At 48.2% G+C, this 19,310-nt stretch overlaps 1 long non-coding RNA gene across 2 annotated transcripts in view; it reads right to left on the reverse strand.

Annotated features, from left to right (window-relative positions):
• The window catches only part of LOC123618971 (uncharacterized), a 285,841-nt gene that overhangs the window by 95,629 nt on the left and 170,902 nt on the right, over positions 1-19,310 (reverse strand). For both annotated transcript variants that reach the window (XR_012504280.1, XR_012504279.1), the window contains one exon: positions 6,839-7,016. This is a non-coding gene — a long non-coding RNA (uncharacterized LOC123618971). The remainder of the gene's footprint in view (positions 1-6,838; positions 7,017-19,310) is intronic.

A 19,310-nucleotide genomic window follows, 5' to 3' on the forward strand; every position in this document is an offset into this window, starting at 1 on the left:
TAAAATATGAGTTCATACTTATGGCTCCAATTCGAATCTAGTACCACACGGATCATTTAGGTGTCTTCCTTTTGTCTGCACCTCCGACTCTAACAGTCAGATCTGGCCCAACCACCACCTGCCATTCATGTACTTATTTCTAGGACAACTGTACCGTGTTTCAGAACTGTCTACCTGCATCGTGGAAAATTTATCAGCCAGAGCACAGTGCCTACACGTGGCTCCCTCCACTTTTTGTCTTTCAGACGCATTTGTAAATTCACTTAAGTTGGTGCCTTTCCCCCACCCCTTTCTGTGAGATTGCCTCGTACAATCTTTACAAAAACATTTGCAAAAGCTTCTGCCCCAGGCTGCATCCCACTCTGCGATTCCCCCAACTCCTAACTTGTTTCTCATATCCACACATGAAGCACCCTCTGTGCTGTACGGTTCTCAGGGTTTGACACAAGCAGTGCCAGGCAGCCACGGTGACATAAGAGTAGTTTCCCATCTTACAGTTTAAAAACTTTGTCATATTAGTTCTTAGAAACTAAATTACTTTGGAGAGGACCCTTTGGCATAAACAATAATTCTGAAGGCTTCTAACCTTCACTGTGATGCAGAAAAGTTGACAAAATGCCTTCATTTCAGTCTGAGCTTCTTGAAGAAAAGTCAAACAAGGGTAATGAATCCTGGGAATTCATTAGACCCAGGATGGGCCTTCAAGGGTCTGATGGAAATGCTTTGGACAATTACACCGTCGCCCGGAACAGGCTCTTTGGGGCTCCCTGTGATCTAGAAAGGGACGCCCCTCGAAGTCAAAGATGCTGTCAGAGAAGGAGGGAGCGACACACGCTTTGTACTCAAGAAACTCTGACACCTTTGCTTCCTGTCCATCTGCTTTTAACATGATCACACCAACAGGCAGAGATTGTTGGGGTGGAAGACAAAACACGGCCCAGCCATGTTCTTGTCAACAAGAAGACAAATGGATGCGTCAAGAACACCTGGGAATAAGTTTAACCAAGGAGGCGGAAGACTTACATACTGAAAACCACGAGAAATTAATGTAATAAACTGAAGACAAAGGTAGATGGGAAAATACTCTATGCTCATGGATCAGAAAAAAATGGTTAAAGTGTCCATGTTAACCAAAGCAACCTACAGATTCAGTGCAACCCCTATTCAAATTTCAATGCCATTTTGCACAGAAATAAAACAATCCTAAAATTTGCATGGAACCACAAATGACCCTGAATAGCCCCTGATTTCAAATTTATCAGGAAGCTTTATCTTAGTAATAAAATGGTACGGTATTGGCATTAAGCAAAGACACACAATAGAACAGAGAGCCCAGAAGCAAACTAATGCAGACACAGTCAATTAATTTACAACAGGGGAGTCAAGAGCGTCCAACTGGGAAAGGACAGTCTCCTCAGATGGTGTTGGTTTGCATCTCCCTGATGACAAGCCATGCTGAGCATCTTTATGTGCCTGTTGGCCATCTGCATGTCATTGGAAAATTATCTATTCAGGTCTTCTGCTCATTGTTTTAATTGGGTTATTTATTTATTTATTTTTTTTATATTGAGTTGTATGAGCTGGGATGGACATGAAGGGTGTTATTAGTGAAACAAGTCAAACAAAGACAATTACTGTACGTTGTCACTTACACGTGTAATCCAACAAACAAATTTACCAAAACGGAAACAGACTCACAGTGAACTAGTGGTAACCAGTGTGAAGAGGGGAGGGGAGGGGCAAGGCAGGGGATGGAGAGGCACAAACTACTAGGTAAAAAATATGTTGTAAGGATGTATTACACAACACAAGGAATGTGGCTAGTCGTTTGTAATACCTTTAAGTGGAGTGTAATCTATAAAAGACTGACTCCGGAGGTGGTGTGCCTGAAACCAGTGTGATTCTGTAAATCAGCCACAATAAAAGGAGAATAAATGATCTGGGGACACTGGACAGCTACAAGCAAAAGACGCAGCTGGGCCACAGTCTTACACCATGCACAAAAGTTAACTCAGAATAGATTAAAGACCTGAATATAATACCCGATGCCGTAAAACTCCTTGAAGGAAACGTAAGTGGCGAGCTTCCTGCTGCAGGTCATGGCAGTGATTTTTGCCTTTCTCCAAAGGCAAAAGCAGTAAAAGCAAAATCTAGTGGGCTACAAACTGAAAAGCTTTGACTCAGCAAAGGAAGCTACCAACATGAAAAGGCAACCTACCGAATGGGAGAAAATGTTTGCAAATCTCATCGGAGGAGGGGTTCACATCCGAGGTACATAAAGAACTCGCGTGGCCCAAGTCGCCGTGCACGTCGTTAGGTTCACTGTGACTCTCCACACTTAGACAAAGGTCGTGAACTGTCTCTGTACCTAGCCGTCGTGTCTCGTTGCTTTCGTCAGCCTCATCTTTCATCTTCGTATCTGCTCTCCGAGGACAAAGCCAGCGTCCTTCACGAGAAGCCTTCTATGAGGAGGAGGTTAGAAGGTGGAAACTCGCAGTTATAAGATTAGTAACTTGTGGAGACGCGACATACAGCTGGGCAAGGGTAGTTAATATCGTTAGCAGTTAGTAACTGTCGCACGTTTGAAAGTTGCTGGGAGTAGATCTTAAACGTTCTGATCAGAAGCAAAATCGTACTGTGCTGACCCTTTTTCAATATACAGAGATACTGAAGTAGTTTGCCGTTTAGCTGCCCCGACATTTCAGTTAGACCTTAGTAAGAGAAATCCCCATCCCGTTCCGGGATCTTCCACTCCAGGTGAGATCCTCCCCACCCCAAGGTGTGCTCGCTCTGAAGGGCAGCCAGGTACACGGTGGGCTGGGCCGGAGGCTATGAGCTCAAGGCCACCTGGGCAACTGCAGGGCGCACAGACCACCTGTCCAGGCCCCTTTCCTCCAGGATCCGAGGCTGTGCCTGCTTCCTGCACCCAGAAGATGCCACAGAGGCTGCTGGATGCCTGTTTAGTGGAAAGGGTGGCTTTTATGTTCTTTGTATTGATCTAGCTACACTGTGGCCAGAGCCATCTTAAATTTCCAGTCTGTCATGCAGAGTTCCAGGAACAGAAATCCATCTGTATTTCCCATCAAAGACCTTTTTATACCCAGCAGTTACACTGCGTTCTGCTTAGCCTCATCTTTATCTTTTTTCTTTCCAATAATTCGTTCACTTTGCATTTCTTATTTTAAGTGTGTTCTTTAAACTGCATTCTGATGACTAAGTCACCCGAGGGTCCCGGGGCTGCGTCTGTTTGTTTTTATAATGTCGCTGTTTCCTAGAACGGAAGCCCTCATGGCCTGCGAGGAACTTCATACTCTGGAGAGGGTGTGAAAGGGCTCCTGTGATGTGTTCCTCGGGGCATCACAGACCCAGGTTCACCCAGCTGTTTCAATTTTAGGTTTTCTGAACCAAAAATATCAGTAACAATTTGACTCCAAACCCCACACGACAGTGTTCTGTTCACAAGTTAGGACGGTTTTTTACACGCAGTCCCGGGGAAGCGTGTCTAGTTAGCACACACCTGGCCTTTTTCCTGAGCTCCTTCTCTTCTGTAACCCCTGGTCACAGTCAGGGGTCCAGCGCTCATTCCCCGTGGACTTGTCTCCACGCTGCTCACTTGCGCTCTTTCCGGCCACTAGAAGCCAAGCTTGGGAGTCACCAAGGGCAGCGAGCTCCCATGAGGCAGCTGAAGTTTCAGGGAAAAAAGTCAGTGTGCTTTTCACTCCCTGTTTAATTTTGGCCCTTGGAGATGCCCCTGTTTATCCCAAGTTCCACTCTGCATTTGCAAGACTTGATATATTTTATCTGACACATCCTGGTGTTCTGCGTAGAGCACCGGGCATTTTCTCTGATACGCTGTTTCCGGACATGGTTTTATTTTAAACTGACAGCGTGTAAGTTATTGCCCGGCAATTCTTTGACAGAAAACATGAGACAGTAAGAAATGGACTTCTGGTTTCACCATTATTCAGTTTAACCTCAAACTCCACTCAGTCTCTTGACCTCAGATCCAAGACTTATCTCCCTTAGACACACTACATCCATTGAAGAGTTTCCAGTTTCCCAGGAAAACCAGGCATGTGCAGAAGCAACGAAGAGGCACCGCATTCTGCGGAAGCCCCAGGATTCAGCAGGGTAGATCTGGTTACCCGTTATGCTCTCCAAGGATCTCCCTACAATGATGTGATTTCAAGACCGAAAAAATACAGAGATCACAGTGGAGAAGCCTGGCCAGCAGCGGCTTAACCACACGCTCCAGCATCTGCTGCCCCTGGAGTCGTCAGCGACACCGCCCCAATGTTTCTGCCAATCATTAGCGGAATCTGGTCAAGACAAGCTTCATTGTGCTCTAAAAGCAGCCTGATCAAATCAAACTGTACCCTTGAAAACCTGACGTAAATTCTGCTTCCCAGTGTCCATTTTCAAGACAGCAGCACAGGCCGAAGTCCAGAAGCCAGTCAGGATAGCGTCCCGCGCGTCCTGAGCGGGGCTGAGCTCGACTCAGGGTCTCCGCCAGGAAGGCAGACGACCGGGCCTCTGCAGAGCTCACCACCTGGGGTTTCCGGGCGCACGATCTTCTGCCTGACGTGGGGAGTGCCGGCAGGCTAATGTCACCTCCTGAACCGAGAACCATCTGACGACAGGAGAACATGAGCAAATCACGCTCGGATAAAGTGAAGCTGCAACCGCAGGCTCATGCTGTGGCTTAGACCCACCAACCTGTCCTCATACCGCAGGTAATCCTCGCTCGCTAGTGGTTTGGTCATTCCGTCATCTGTCCTCTTTCCCTAGCATTTTCTAGGAGGTGCCAAAAGGGGAAAATGGGGGTGAAAATGTAAAAAGTACACAGCCTTTCTATTCATTAATTTATGGTTTTTACAAACAGGTTTGAAGGCGACGCCATACACTCCAGTGGTAAACATACTAACCTAGCTCATCGGACACCAGCGTTCTGCAGAAACAGAGATTACAAATGGCCATTTCCAACAAAAGTAGGAAACGCTGCTTCCGTGCTTCGCAGCAGACGCTCAGGGCCACGGGAGGCCTGGACTCGGCCGAGCAGCCCTGCTTGGACGGGCGTCACGCCGCCACCTGCTTTACTTTCACAGCTGTGGAAATAACGACCTGGAGGAGCTACGCTGTTCAAGGTCACACAGGAAGGTGAGGAGGGCTGTGATTCAAACCCGGGTGCGGGCGCATCCCCTCGCTGTACACCAGGCTCCCAGGACCATGCACGGGTTTAGTTGCTAAGTTGAATTACACAGAAGTTTGGATTTTTTTTAAAAAGTTTCAAGAAGGATGGTCTCAAATGAAATTTTAATTTCAATATTTTAGTCTTTACTGCAGAAAGTAGTGAAAATTTCAAATTTTAAAATTGACCAGCAAGCAGCTGGCCTCTCCTTGTGAGGTTACCTCCTGGAAACTTCTAAAAAGACTGAGATTTCTTCTTTCCACCAGCTCAGCTCTTAGAAACTCTGCTTTCATTATTAACATGTTTGCTTAATTCGCCAGATCTCCATGCTCTTCAGGACCGGCCTAGGCGTGTAGGAGCCGCGCCCACTAGCTCGGTGGCCACTGGCAGCTGCAGCCGGCGCAGCGCACACACGGGCACCGCTGACGACGGGGCCTGCGGCGGCCACGTCCCAGGGACTGCGAAGGGACGGCCACACCTGCTTTCCATCCATCCTCGTTAACAAGCCCAACGCAAGATCAAAAGTGATAGGACACAAGCTCCTGTCACCAGCTGGTCCACACAGATGTCAAGACGCATGTCACTGAGGTGGGAGAGGCAGCAGATTCCACACTACCTGCAACGTGTGCGCAGAGTCCAGAACCTTCCCCGATCTGTCGTGCTGGGGCCGAAAGGGTCTCATGGCCAACACGCCATGGTCCGCCGTGCTTTCTGATGTGAGAGACAGGAGATTTATAACCCAAGTCGATCAGTCAAAGTAAGAGCTTCTTATACGTCTGGAAGCTTTTTGTAGCCCCGATGCAGTCTCCAGGGAGAACCCATCCTGCGTTTCTCATCTTTGATCCAGGTTTGCAGCAGGCCAGCTGGGATGGAAGGACAGTAACGGGGTCCCTGTCTCCCCAGCTACAGGCCTGGTGGCGTCATCTGGGGAGCAGTGGGAGGTGAGTGCGTCTGGGCGCCTGGAAGACACTCACAGACACAGCCATCGTGAGACAGCCCTTCACAAGGAGACGCAGGAAGGCCCGGTATCGATCAGGCTTCTTTTGTAGTTAAGGGCAAAGCAGTCGCCCATTCCTCGAGTTCAAGGTGAGGCCAGGTTGCTTCGTGATAAGCGCAGAAACCGTGGGGGTGAGATCTGACCGATTACAAACGCATGGGGCTTTACAAATTTAATTCCGCAAAATAGAACTCTTTCAAAAATAGCTGCGTGAGGGTCTGCAGTTCCTCCGGATGGAAGGGCTGCATCAGCTTAGATTTTATTCTCTCCCAGAAACGAAGGCTCTGCGACTTAGAGCCTCGTGTGCCTGCACCTCTGATTGTACAGTTTTTATTTGGTGAAAAACAAGAAACCAGCTGCTGCCCTCAAAGCCTTTAAAACCACATACTAGGTTTGGTGACTACATGGGCAACCTCCTAAAAGTACTTCTCTTAAATCCATGTGTTACAGGAAAAGTGAAGGGAAACAGTATTTAGAAAGTAAAAAAAAAGTGAAGAAAGTATTTGTACGAAAAATCAGGAAAGTTAAAGATGCTAAGACTAAGAGAAACTGACAGTATTGCTGTATTTACCTCGTGGCTTAATTTTGAAGGCCACCTTTTCCAGGAAGCCTTCCATGAATGCATCATTTGAAAGAACAAACTTCTCACTCACCATCACTATCTCCATTGTTCTTCTTAATTTCCGTCCTCCCCGTCATCACTATCTGACAGTGGACAATTGTTTCTGCTTTGTTTTGTTTTGGGATAGTTGGTGGTGAGTCTTACCCAGCACTACAGGGCACAGGACCGTGGGAAACGCATCACTGTATCCCCGGAGACTAAAGACGAGCCTGAAACAGAATAATTCAATGAAATTAGGAATGACTAACTGGCATAAGCCCCAAGATCCTTCTACAGACTCACCTCTACAAATGAATGAACCCCGTTTTCCATATATTAACAAAAGAAAGTACAGAAACTTCCTTTTTCTGCTAAAAATATATCTTTCATTTATAAATGCTGCAAACCTTATGCCAAGCATTTTGAGTACTTGTCATCGATCAAGGAATAAACCGGAAGTGTGGATTTTCCAGGGTTCCCAATACTTCAGGAGGAAAACCAGTTCATCCCCGTGGCGGTGGCCTTGCAGTGTGGACACGCACGCCCTCGTTCAACTCCAAACTCAGCGGAGACCAGCCCCGAAACCCCCCGGGCAGACAAAACCAGTTCGGCCACACAAGCAAAGCGTAATTTAGCTTATTTTGTGAGACTGACTTGACCCCGGGTCACTTCTTGTCTCAAGCAAAACTTAAACTGTTTCCTGAGCTTGGTTTGAGGTCACCATTGACCAGGTTTCTGCCCTTTAAGGAAACTCCAATATCATAACCCACCCTGGGGAGCATGAACAGCCCCACTTTCTCACTGGATGAGCTGCTCTGTAATAAGACGCCCCCGAGCTCCTCCCGCGTGTGGTGCGAGCGCCCGCTTGTCGGCTGTCCTCTCGGTGGGGCACAGCGTGTGCTCACCAGCCACCGCTTCGGTGACTCGCTGGTTTTGCTTCTGTTATTTCTAAACTTTTGACAACCTTTAGCACATTCAGTTATTGCTTTATACTTAAATCTGGACATGCGATTATTATTATTTACACCATTTCAAACATAGATATTTATGCTCAGTCAAATCCATAATTTTTCCAAAAGTGTGAGTAATTAGTAATTCAGATGCCATAACACAGATATTTTTATGTAATTTTACAGAATCTCAAATTTCATTCAATTTTACCATAGCTAGAAAGAATTTGGTCTCTGCTTACATTTTACTATTTTACTGTTATGCTTTTGACTTGAAAAAATCTAAGGTTTTAAAAATTTGAGCTTATTAAGGACATTAATATCCAATGGTAAAAAATAATACAAGTATTAAATTGACTTGCATATGATAATTAAAAGCCTTAAAGAATTTATTCATCTACTTTTTAATAATAATAACCATGATGATAACATAAGCTAACACTTAACAGAGGTCACGATCTCTTCCGAGCACTACATTTTCGTAAGTTTGCTGTATACCTGCATGTATGTGGAGTGTCCACCTGTGTCTGTGTATCTGTGTGTGTGTACGTGTTTGTGGCTGTCAATGTATGTGCGCAAGTGATTTGTGACCATCTGTAAGGTTAAATCTTGGAGTCATTTGTTGGTTCTAAGGTATCTGGCTTAATAAGGAATTCCAGGACACAGCATCACAGAACGTTCTGGCATGTTTTCCTCTACAACATTTATGTTAAGTTCTTGGAATTTAGTTTTGAAACCTGTATTTGCCAAAGACCTCCCCATCCTGCCTAAACTCATAGTTTTTCCTAAAGAAGCCATCCTTCTCCCAACTGATTAGAAATACCTCTCTAACTGGTACTCATTTTTATTTTATATTATTTTGTATAATGACACAATGTACAATTCATTCTCCTTGTTTCATTACTCTTCTGAGGAAATAGGACAGAAATACATAACAGAAGAAGAAAAATGGGGGCAGGTGAGAGAAAAACAAAGAAGAAGGGAAGAGGAGGAAGAGGACCTACATTACTTGAGAATTTATTCTCAGCCAGACATTTTGCCAAGTGAAACAGAATTCCAAATAGTTAAGGGCCTTGCTCCATTCTGACTGAGATCATCAACTGAATTAAAATCGTTTTTCTTCTCCCTCAGAAGATTAACATGTGATATATGGCTGTAATTGAGTCAGCCTTAGACTGATAGTTAGAATTCCTGGGTTCAGAGTGGTCTTCTGCATTGCAGGGCTCCAGGGAGGATCAGCCAAGATGCCCCAGGTAACTGTGTCTCTGTGATTGTGTGAGTGTGTGTGTCTGTGTGTGCACAGGAAGAGGAGGTGTTCACATGTGAGTCAGTTGGCATACATTTTTTAGTTTTAAATGTAGTCAAATATTTTGATTGCATTCCCTTTTAAAAAATAGCTAAAAACTAACACATGCTTTAATCTGGTGAACATACTCAGGAGTTTAACATCTCAAGTTCAAATTCTGTGCACAAGCTGGGCCCCAGCAGCTCCTGATACGGCACTAGGCTGTGCGCCACGTGGGGAGAGAACTGAGTGAGATCAAACCGAACCCACACCGGGGGAGATGGTTCCACGCCAGGCTCACTTTCCTGATGCACCCAGGCAGGTAGTTAAAAGCTTCGGGATTTGTGCGGGGGTTAGCCAAGGAGAGCCATCATCACTCTGATGAACAATAAATGTTAAAAATAGAAACCTTAATTCAAAACGTGAGTTCAAATTTACATGTAAATACACTCTATAATATAAAATAATCCTATCATATATCTGACATACATTACTCCATCTAAATTATTTATATTTTGCCCACAAACAGTCCATATTCATAAATATCATATTTGGATTGATTTATTTTTGTCTTTATACACCAGTCTGTTCTTCAAGCTCCAGGCTTTTAATTAATCTGGATTTGGGGTATAAATTCTTTGTGCCTTGATTAATACCAAACAAGCTTCATTTAATTAAAGAGACAGGCTGGTGAAAGACATTTTAATCAAAAATTTCATATGCATACAGTACATCTGTATTTAATACTCACAAAGGAAAAAAACACCTGATTTATTGTATTTATTTTTTAAATGTTTTGAATAAGGCAATAGTTCTGTTTCTGGTGATGAATGCCTTCTGCACCTACTTCGTCTCGGAGCCATCATGGCGGCGAAGAGAAAGAACACGGAGGCCCAGAGAGAGGCCCCTGGCATCATGGCGTGCTGGATGCGGAATGCTGGCACATCTCACGTGGACAGGGGAGAACATGAGAGATCACCTTTGTCAGGACCTGGCACCTCTGTTCAGAGCCCTTGAGGGCACCGCTCTTCAGAGAAGGTAGGTGGGGAAAAGGAACATAATCTAAAATTGGAGAGACTTGTCCTGTTTTTCAATTTGTGACTTACGTTGTTGAGAATGGACGTCCTTTTTAAACCAGTATTTCATTCCTAGACGTTTTGATGGAAGGGCGTTTCTGTAATTGCACTGACATCCACAGGCTCTGGTTTTCTTCTTTCACACGGATTTACCAAGCTCTGCACACCCATCTCCTCGCTGCTGGGCACCCAGACTGCTTCTGCTTGTTCCCTCTGTAAGCACCGATGGGATCCACATCCTTGGACATGAACCTTTGCTTATGAATCTGGTTATTCCTTAAACAGAACAGAGTCCCAGCATAGGAAGTCTAAGAGATAATTGGTTCCGTAGCTTCTTGCTGCATTTCGACAAGTGTCTCCCTGAAAAGCACCAGTTTATCTGCGCCCCACTCTTGTCCACCACCAAGAGTGACTGTTTCTCTGTGTCCTGACCAATCTCATGTTCATGATGAGCCTGCATTCCACGGTTTCATTACATGTAGACCGTGACAGGTGAGTTAGCCACGCATCTACTATAAATACAGCTGAGAAAAAATTAATCCCGTAGTTGTTTTAGAGCATGAGTTACGTGTTCCCCTCACCAAGGGCACTCATGCTTGCAAACCCGAGGGGTCAGGGTGCCGGCACCGTGCAGAACTGGTTCTCCAAGAGAGCTCCTGCACCAGCAGCATTAGAGTTTGCTAGAAGCACAAATCCCTGGCTCCACCCCAGCCGGCAGAACCAGAAATCCGGGGGGCGGGACCGCACGCTCTGTTACGTCTTCCAGAAGATTCTCACGCACACCAGGCTCAAGGCTTTAGAGGAGAAAGACCACACTGCAGCCAGCCGCCCTCCTGCTGTGAACTCCAGCCGCAGCCAGGAGGCGGCGACGAGGCAGGTGTCTGCGAGGTGGCGGGAAGGTGTGTGCCCTCCAGGGGCCTGTGACCCCACCGGGTGGAGCTGTTCTGAGGGGGGAGGCAAGTGGGGGTCCTCAGGGCAGAAAGCGTGGACACAGCCCTGACCCCACCCTGGGGCCATTAGGCTTGGTTCTGTTTCGGAAGAGCAGGCGTGGCCCCCACAGCTCACCCGTCCATTCGCGCTAGGGTTCAGGAGGACCCGGGCACCCTGGGGCCGGTACTCCAGAACAAGATGCTCCTCGTGGTGCACGAAGCCCCCTGCGTCGGACGTGCGAACGCTCGAAGGCATTTACCCTCGTGGATCAAACCGACTGCTGGGGGAGTCTGGCCGCGGGGGGCTGCCTCCTGGCAGTCGTACGAGACGTGAGCGGCCAGTCAGCACGAGAGCCTCCTGCTAACGCTCCGAGTCCCCTTCTTTTCAGCTTAGAGCGGTGAGGCCCCCGAGAGTAATGCATTTTCACAGAGGTTCCGTGGGAGGGGCCCACTGGCTTCCATTGCACCCTGTGTCAGAGGAGGCTGAGGCTGGAGAACATCAGCAGTTTGCCAGCATGGAAAGTCCTCCCTGCTGCTTCCATGACGATGGACACAAACAGCCAGGACAACGGGAATGAAGCTGAAGAGGATGAGCTGACAGAGGGCACGCCAGCTTTTTTAAGGAGAGATTTCCTTCTCTGATGAACTAACTTACAGTAGCTACAGTGGTTGCCAAGACACCAAAAAGAACCCACATGGAATTTAAGAAACGGGAGACCCAACTTACTGGTTTGAGAGCACGGAAAATGGTAAAAGCATGTGATCTTGCATAAAAGAGAACGGAAAACTCTTGGTAAAGTATCAAAACAACGCTGCCTTGCAACGTGTGGACCTAAGGTTGGACGGACACACCGGCGTGCAGCTGCGAGGAGAGGGACCGCACGTCAGGTGTCGTCATGGTTCAGCCACAGACAGGCAGCTCTTCACGCCGGGCAGGGCAGACCTTCCTCCCCAGCGCTGGGGCCGAGCAACAGCCACGGCTGCTCTGGGCGAAATCTTTTCTGCTTAGTTCACCGTGCGTGCGAGCATTTTAAATTCTGCTTACGTGGCTTCTTTTGTCTAATTCTGCAAGTGTTTGAATACTTACTCCTCTCATTAAATTAATTAATCCATCATGAAGATGTAATTATTTCCAAAATTAGGATTCTGAGGGAACGTCAACATTCAAGGGAAAAGAGACCTGTGACTGTATATTTATGATTCAAATATTTGTTAAGCCCTGAACAAGACAGAGCCAGTTATGTGAAAGTGAAGACATTAAAATATTTGTGTAAAGATTCTTCCTTTGTGAATTTAATGGATGTGAAGAATAGAGGTGTTTGATCCAGAATGACCCAGACACTAAGTCCAGATAAAGCAGCCCTTTTGCCATTTTATGTGGATTTTAAATGTGAAAATGTGAAATACTGGGACACAAAATATTAATGAAGTCCCATTTTCTGTAAAGAGCTGAACTAAAGAACATCCACATGGTTTCACTTCATGAAGAGCCACACGGTTTCTAACCTGCAAATTGCAGGGCATTCTCTGCTTCTGCGCTGCCTGTGTTCTTGCTCCGTAATGACGCTTCGGCTAGTAAATGGGAATGTTCACTCCGTTCTCTAGGAGGTCGTGCTAACTTTGGGCTGGTGTGTCTTGTCGCTGCATCCTTGTCTGCAGGAAGGGGCGGGGGGCTCTCTGGGGTCTGCTCCGTAAGGGCACTAACCCCATTCGTGAAGGCTCCACCCTCATGACCTCATCACCTCCCAGAGGCCCCGCCTCCAAATGCCATCACCTTGGGGGTTAGGATTCAACATGCGAGTTTCTGGGACGCACACACTCAGTCTGGAGCAACACTGAAGTCACATTTTGCTGAATTTGACAGTTTTGTGACCACTGAGAGACCCTTCCCAGCGCACAACCTAACAAATTGAGTGTGTGTGTCCACATGCAGATACACACCCAGACACAACCACATTATGCATGTATTTCTACTCATCTGCTCATCTGAGGCAGTTGGATAAATAAACATTTGTGCACTTGGAAGAGAGATGTTTTGATTTCTTTTCAAACCCACGTGGCTGATTCTGTCTGAACTGGGCACGTTCACCGCCGGCTCCCTCATTTCTGTAACACTGGGGTTGGGGGCCCCTTACCAGGAATCTGGCATTGGGCACAGAAGCAGACACAGACCTGCAGAGCCCACAGCCAGACAGCAGCGAGGGCCCCCGGCCTGGAACCATGGAGCACAGGCCCCCCAGCGCCTCTGGAGAGGCCCGGGCAGTGCTCACCGCGGAAATGCGGGCCTGAAAGCAACGGCAAAGGGAGCCAACCACACAGCTCGAGGCTGGGGCTGCACGTGAGGCACCTCCCGGGGACCTCCGGGAGGTCGGGGCTCCCGCCCGAAGAGGCTTGACCTGCTGTTTACCCAGAAGGCTCGTGCCTGCGGTTAGCTCAGCAGGACTGGGGATGGAACAGCAAGGAAGCGTCCAAACAGCTGAGAGGCACAGCCAGCCGCACGCGGCTTCCTCCACAAGCCTGTTGGGGAGAGGCCGCAGGCCAGGCCAGCCGGAGCACAGGGTGTGCTGAGCGTCTGCCAATCCCACCTGCAAATCGCATCTCGGATGCTGTCAGGGAGACCCTTCTCCCACACGGTGTGCGCTGACTCAGGATGTCCGCGGGCATGCTGCTCTAACGTTCTCCGGGCCACGTTATCACAGAATGCAGCCCAGGAGGCTGCTGGACACCCTTTGTGTTAGTGAGCTCACAAGCCATTAGAGGATTTTGAGCTGAAAAGCAAAGTGATTTGACCCATTTTTAAAGCACGGCTGCAAGAAAGGTGGTGCAGCTCTCATGGGAGCAGGGAGAGGAGGCAGCAGCCTGCTGCAGTGTGTTTCAAAGTTCGGACACAATGTGGGCTTTTCCCACAGGCTTGGTCTGAGAGATGACGCCAGGTACCGAGGCCTGAGCCACCGGACGCACAGCGTTGCTGTTACCAAGACGGGGGCATCGAGGGAGGAGGGCTGGAGGGCCAGACGAAGAGTTAAGTTTCTCCGTGTGAAATCTGAGGCTCCCATTGGGTGGCGATTGGACATTTGCTTAGGTGTGTTTAGAGTCAAGGGGAGATGTCTGTGACAGGGACCATCAGCCCCAGGGCGGACGTGACACCGCAGGTGGTGCCGGACAGCTCCAGCAGTGAGTGTAGGCTTCAAGCAGGAAATCTGGAGTCTATCCCTGGTTGCTCCAGGGTTTGGAGTCAGGGAGATAAAGAGGAAACAGCAAGCGAAATTTAAAAGAAGGGGCTCATGAGGGAGAGAGAAAGCCAGGAGAGGGTGCTCTCCGTGAAGCCAGGAAAGAAAGAAATCAGCCGTGGCTTCAGTGGCACCGCTAAGTCAACAGGAAGGAGGACAAACTGCTGCAGGAAACTGGGTGCGAGAGGACGGCCGTGTCCCAGGTCCCCGGGGCACACCCCTTCAAGCGAGGGCCCATGGCTTCACGCAGGAAAGAATTCAGAGCAAGAGGGAGCAGACTGAAGGTAGAGGTATTCAGGGAGACACACTCCACAGACAGAGCGCGGCCATCTCCTCAGGCAAGAGAGGCCACGGGGTAAGGGCTGGTCAGTTTTCACGGGCTGGGTAACTTCATACGCTGTCAAGCAGGAGCAGGGGGTGGGGGTTTCCTGGAATTGGGCCCCCACCCACCTTTTGGCCTTTTATGGTTAGCCTGGGAAGCACCATGGCACCTGCAGGTGTGTCATTGAGCAGCTGACTCACTGCGTACAAGGAGCCCATGAGGAGGCTCAAGGTCTACGGGAAGTCAAGTCTTCTGCCACCTCGGGTTTGGCAGGTGCTAAGAAGGTTTGCTGTACCCTCCGTGGCTGTATCCGTCTTTTAAAGGCTGTGCCCCGCCCCCTGCCCGCCTGTCTCAGAGCTAATCACTGAACTTGGTGAAATGTCAGACGTGTGGGGACGGGAAGGGACGAGCGGCTGTTTGCACTGAGACGGAGAGAGTGTGTGAAGAAGAAAGCTAGGACCAGAAGTCCCCGCAGAGGGCCCTGGTGTGAAGGGCAGTGGAAAAGGGCTACAGAGAGAGAGGCATGTTGGGTCCCTTTGTTGTTTGGGGTGCGTGAGACTAAGTGGGCTAGAATTGCAGGCGGTGTGCTGGTGAGAAGCACCCAGGAGAGAGAGGATTCTTGTCTCTGGGGCCCAGTCGTTTCATTTTTCTGGAATTCCAAAGGAAGGGTAAGGCTTTTCATGATAAAGGCTGTGTCTGGGCCAAGAAATGAATTGTCACTTGCAATCAAGGAGTCTTACAAATGCAGTCCCCTAACCAAAAAAGCAGAAAATACATGTCAGAACGCTCAGAGAAGAATAATCATTTTAGAGAGTTGAGCCCTCTTAAATCAGGACAGAGAGCTGGTTCACTAAAATGAGAAATCAGTTTTTAAAAATTCACACTTAAACATTACATTTTGTTATGTTTTACCTTAAAACACATAAGCACATAATCATTTGCCATTTTTAAAAATTCATTTTTATAGATACACTGTTATTATTTTGTTGTTTAAATATTCCTGTAAGGTTCAGACCCACTATTTCTATTATTTTTGTTGTCTGTATAAATATTCCTGTAAGGCGCAGAGAGGCCCAGCTCTCCTGCCCGCGGGCGCCTGCAACCGGCCACGCGCGCCTCCGCGGCCAGGGGAGCGAGGGCTGAACGGCCTCGCAGGAGCGGTCACTGCAGGCAGAGGCCCGGCTCCACAGCAGAAATGGGGCTCCGGGTGCAGCCCCCCCCGGTCCCTCTCAGATGCACAGCGGCATCTCTCACATCTGGCCACAAGCCCGGCGAGGTGTCTGGCTTTCAGGGGAGCTTTATCTAGGCTTTAATTTTCTAAATTATAAAAAATATAAAGTAAAAGTAATGCCACCCGTGTCATTGTGTTGTTTTAAAGTTAGACGCCGGTTACACAACGCGTGCTGCGTGGTGTTTAAGCAGAGGACACGTAAACATGCGCTGGGTGGTCACGTGGCTTGTCACTGTTCACGCTCGCATACCACCGTTATGTTTTATCACTCATGGCAAGTCCTTTCAGTATCTTTTTACAGTGAAGAAATGAAGATTTTGAGAGACATAAAGATGACACATAGCTTCCAGTTTCTGCTCAGGCCTACAGAGTCTCACCCTGAAACTTTCAAGGGAAAGGTGCCAAACAAGAAGTCTGTGGCTTTTCCCGAACACACTGAAGTTGGGAAACTGCTGACTCGCCCAAAATCAAACAACAGACTGGTTCCCGCTGAGAGAAATGAGGCGTTGAGGACACTGGCCTCTCTGGGCACAGCCGAGAAGAGCTCAGATGGGGTGGTGGGCAAACTGTGGGGGGAGATGGCTGTGCAGGGATGAGAGAGGGCGCTTCCTGGAGCTGCACGCGTAGCTGGTGCCCTCGTGTGCGCCACCCTGCACGGTTCTTCGCCCAGAATGAAACCAGGGGAGCTGCATAAAAGCTGGAGAGCGGAGGAAGGTTCCCTGGGCTACAGATTTGGGGAGGGAAAACACCACCCACTGCAGGGAGGCCGTGACGACCTGCCAGGTTCTGTTCTCTCCTCTTTGGAAAAAAACTTACAATTCTTAGGCATGCTTATCTACCTAGACATTCTCGATGAACGTTAAAAAAAAAATCTGTACTCTATGGACATAAACATTACCACTCAGGATACTGATGAAAACCTGGTTCAGCTAAGAGTGGAACAGAAGGAAAAATGCCCTCGACCCCTGGAAGGAGAGACGTGCAGGCAGGGCTCAGACTAAAGCCGACGGGCCACGGATCCACAACCCAGGGGCCCCGGAAGGCGGCACCTGCCTCAGGCCGAGAGTCACAACAACAGACCCCACAGACATCAGCGGATACAAGAGGGAGGAAAAATGCGCCTAAAGAGTCAACAGTTTAGATGAAACTGACCACCTCCTTGAAAGACAAAACTGCCAAAACTCACTCAATAAGACACAGGTCACCAAAAAGTCCTATGTCTGTTAAAGAACTTGAATTTGTAGTTAAAAATCGTCCAGTAAAGAAAACTTCAGGTCAGACAGCTTCACTAGGGAAGGACAACAAACACTGAAGAGAGAGCTGTTACCAATTCTACTCAGTCTCCTCCACGATGCAGAAAGGAAATCAAATGCAGAAGCAGGATCAACGTTACCTTAATGTGAGAGCCAGGCGAAGACAAGACAAGATGAGCCAACGAAGTCTCCGTGAGTATGAACACAGCCACCCGCAGCCACAGCCTGGCAAATTAAACCCAGCAAAGGACGAAGAGGGCGATGTGTTAGCAGAACTTAGAAGGCTGGTTCAGTACGAGGACGTCAATCAAAGCAATTCACCATATTAAAGAGATAAATCACAGTAGATTCAGGAAATACCTGACAAAAAGATCATCTCCATTCATAATGAAAATTCTCCACGAAGTGGGGATAGAAGGAGACGTCCTCAGCGGGCTGGGTGGCATGTATGCAACCAGCTGTACAGCCTGCAGTGCCAGTTAGTGACTGTCCATCAAACTAAACCCTAGGCAAGGCCGTGCTCTCTCACCACCACGGACTGTACGTCGTGCTGGAAATCCGAAGCCTCTGTTTGTGGAAGGCACGGCTATCTGCCTAGAAATTACCAAAGAATCTAAAAAGATCTAGAAAGCGAGGGTATGTTTCACGATGGTACGGTATACTGAGCCATGCACCGTCTGTATAAGAAAATCGATTGTTTCTCTCCACGCTGGAAATGAATCATCGATGCAAAGGCCTCATTTGTCATAGCACCCACAGCTAAAGCACTTGGGTATAAACGTACCATTGCAAGTGCAGGATCTGCACGCTCAAGCTGCCACAATACCGAGGAAAGAAATCAGAACAGAACTCAGTGAATGAAGATACACGCCATGATCATTATTAGAAACCTCAACACTGTTCATCTGCCATCTCTCCCTCATTTAACAGGTGGATTCAACACAATCCCAATGGAAACGCCAGCAGGTCTTCAGGGATACGTGTGCAAGCTTATTCTACAATCTAAATGGAGAGACAGATGCCCTAGACAAGGCAAAACAATTCTGGAAAACAATAATACTGTTAGGGACTGAGGAGACTTGATAACACAAAGCCAGCTGGGGTCCTCGTTTGGAAAATGGAATAGTAAAAGGAGAAACTGATGAGTTTAAAATAAATATTGGGGTTTACGTGACAGTATTACACCAGTGTTAAATTCTTAGTTTTTAGGACTGTGCCCGGTTTACGTAAGATGTTAGCACAGTGGGAGTTAGGAGAGGCATATATATGAATTCTCTGTGCCATTTTCTGTACACAGTTTCCTCTTCTGTAAGTCTAAAACAAGTTTAAACTAGGAAGCTTTAAGAAGAAGATGACTAAGATAAAGAAAGTTTCCCTTGGACACTTCTGTCTAGAAGCAAGGGGTGGAGAAACTCAGGCGGAAGTGACGTCGCCTGCCACTGCTGAGGGTTGCCTGGGGCTGTGGTGCGAGGCAGGGTCAGGCTACATGAGATCAGTGGGACAGCCAGGCCATGAGCCAGGCACCCAGCCCTACACATGTGCTTAGCCACTGCTCCACGGAGCAGGCCACGGGCGGCCTGCGAGGCAGTGAGGATGAGGTCCCCAGGCCCCAGGAAATGCGTGTCTATTTGCCAAGGAAGGGGTTCCACCGTCTGCCCTGAACCCTTATTTGTTCGTGGCAAACAGCTTCAGGGTGACCTTCCATCTCAGCCCCCCAGGGGCTCCCCATGGCCCAGCAGTTGACCAGGATGCAGAGGCCACTCCTGGGGTTTTAATTCACCAAATTAAAGAAGAACCAAAACTCTCCTTAAAATGTTTACTCAGTGAGTCTTCACAGTAAAAACAACAACAACAACAAAACCATGAAGAGTTTAGGTGCCTGACTTAAAGGTCTGGGTGGCATTTGCCAAGCCTGATGCAGACGTCTGACTCTGGGAAGGAAAACCTGGGCTGGCCCGGAGTGACAGCTGGTCACCCAGGCCCACGGGTGGCCCCGTATCTTCAGCGGCCAAACAGGCGCTGGGTTACAGGAAGTCTCAGTCCGCTGTCCTCTCAGTGCTGTTCTGTATCCGCTCACAAACTCCCCCTTCGCACCCTGAGATAGTGGGAGGAGATACTGGGGGGAGCCGGGGCAGATGAAAGGGAGGGACGGCCTCCCGCGGCTCCGGGCTCGAGAGGGAGCAGGTGACTTATCTGATAACACCAAAGAGCCGGCCTGGCAAGGCGGGTGGTCTCAGTAAGCGGATTT

The sequence above is a fragment of the Camelus bactrianus genome, chromosome 35 (genome assembly GCF_048773025.1).
Source record: "Camelus bactrianus isolate YW-2024 breed Bactrian camel chromosome 35, ASM4877302v1, whole genome shotgun sequence".
Taxonomy (NCBI): Eukaryota; Metazoa; Chordata; class Mammalia; order Artiodactyla; family Camelidae; genus Camelus; species Camelus bactrianus.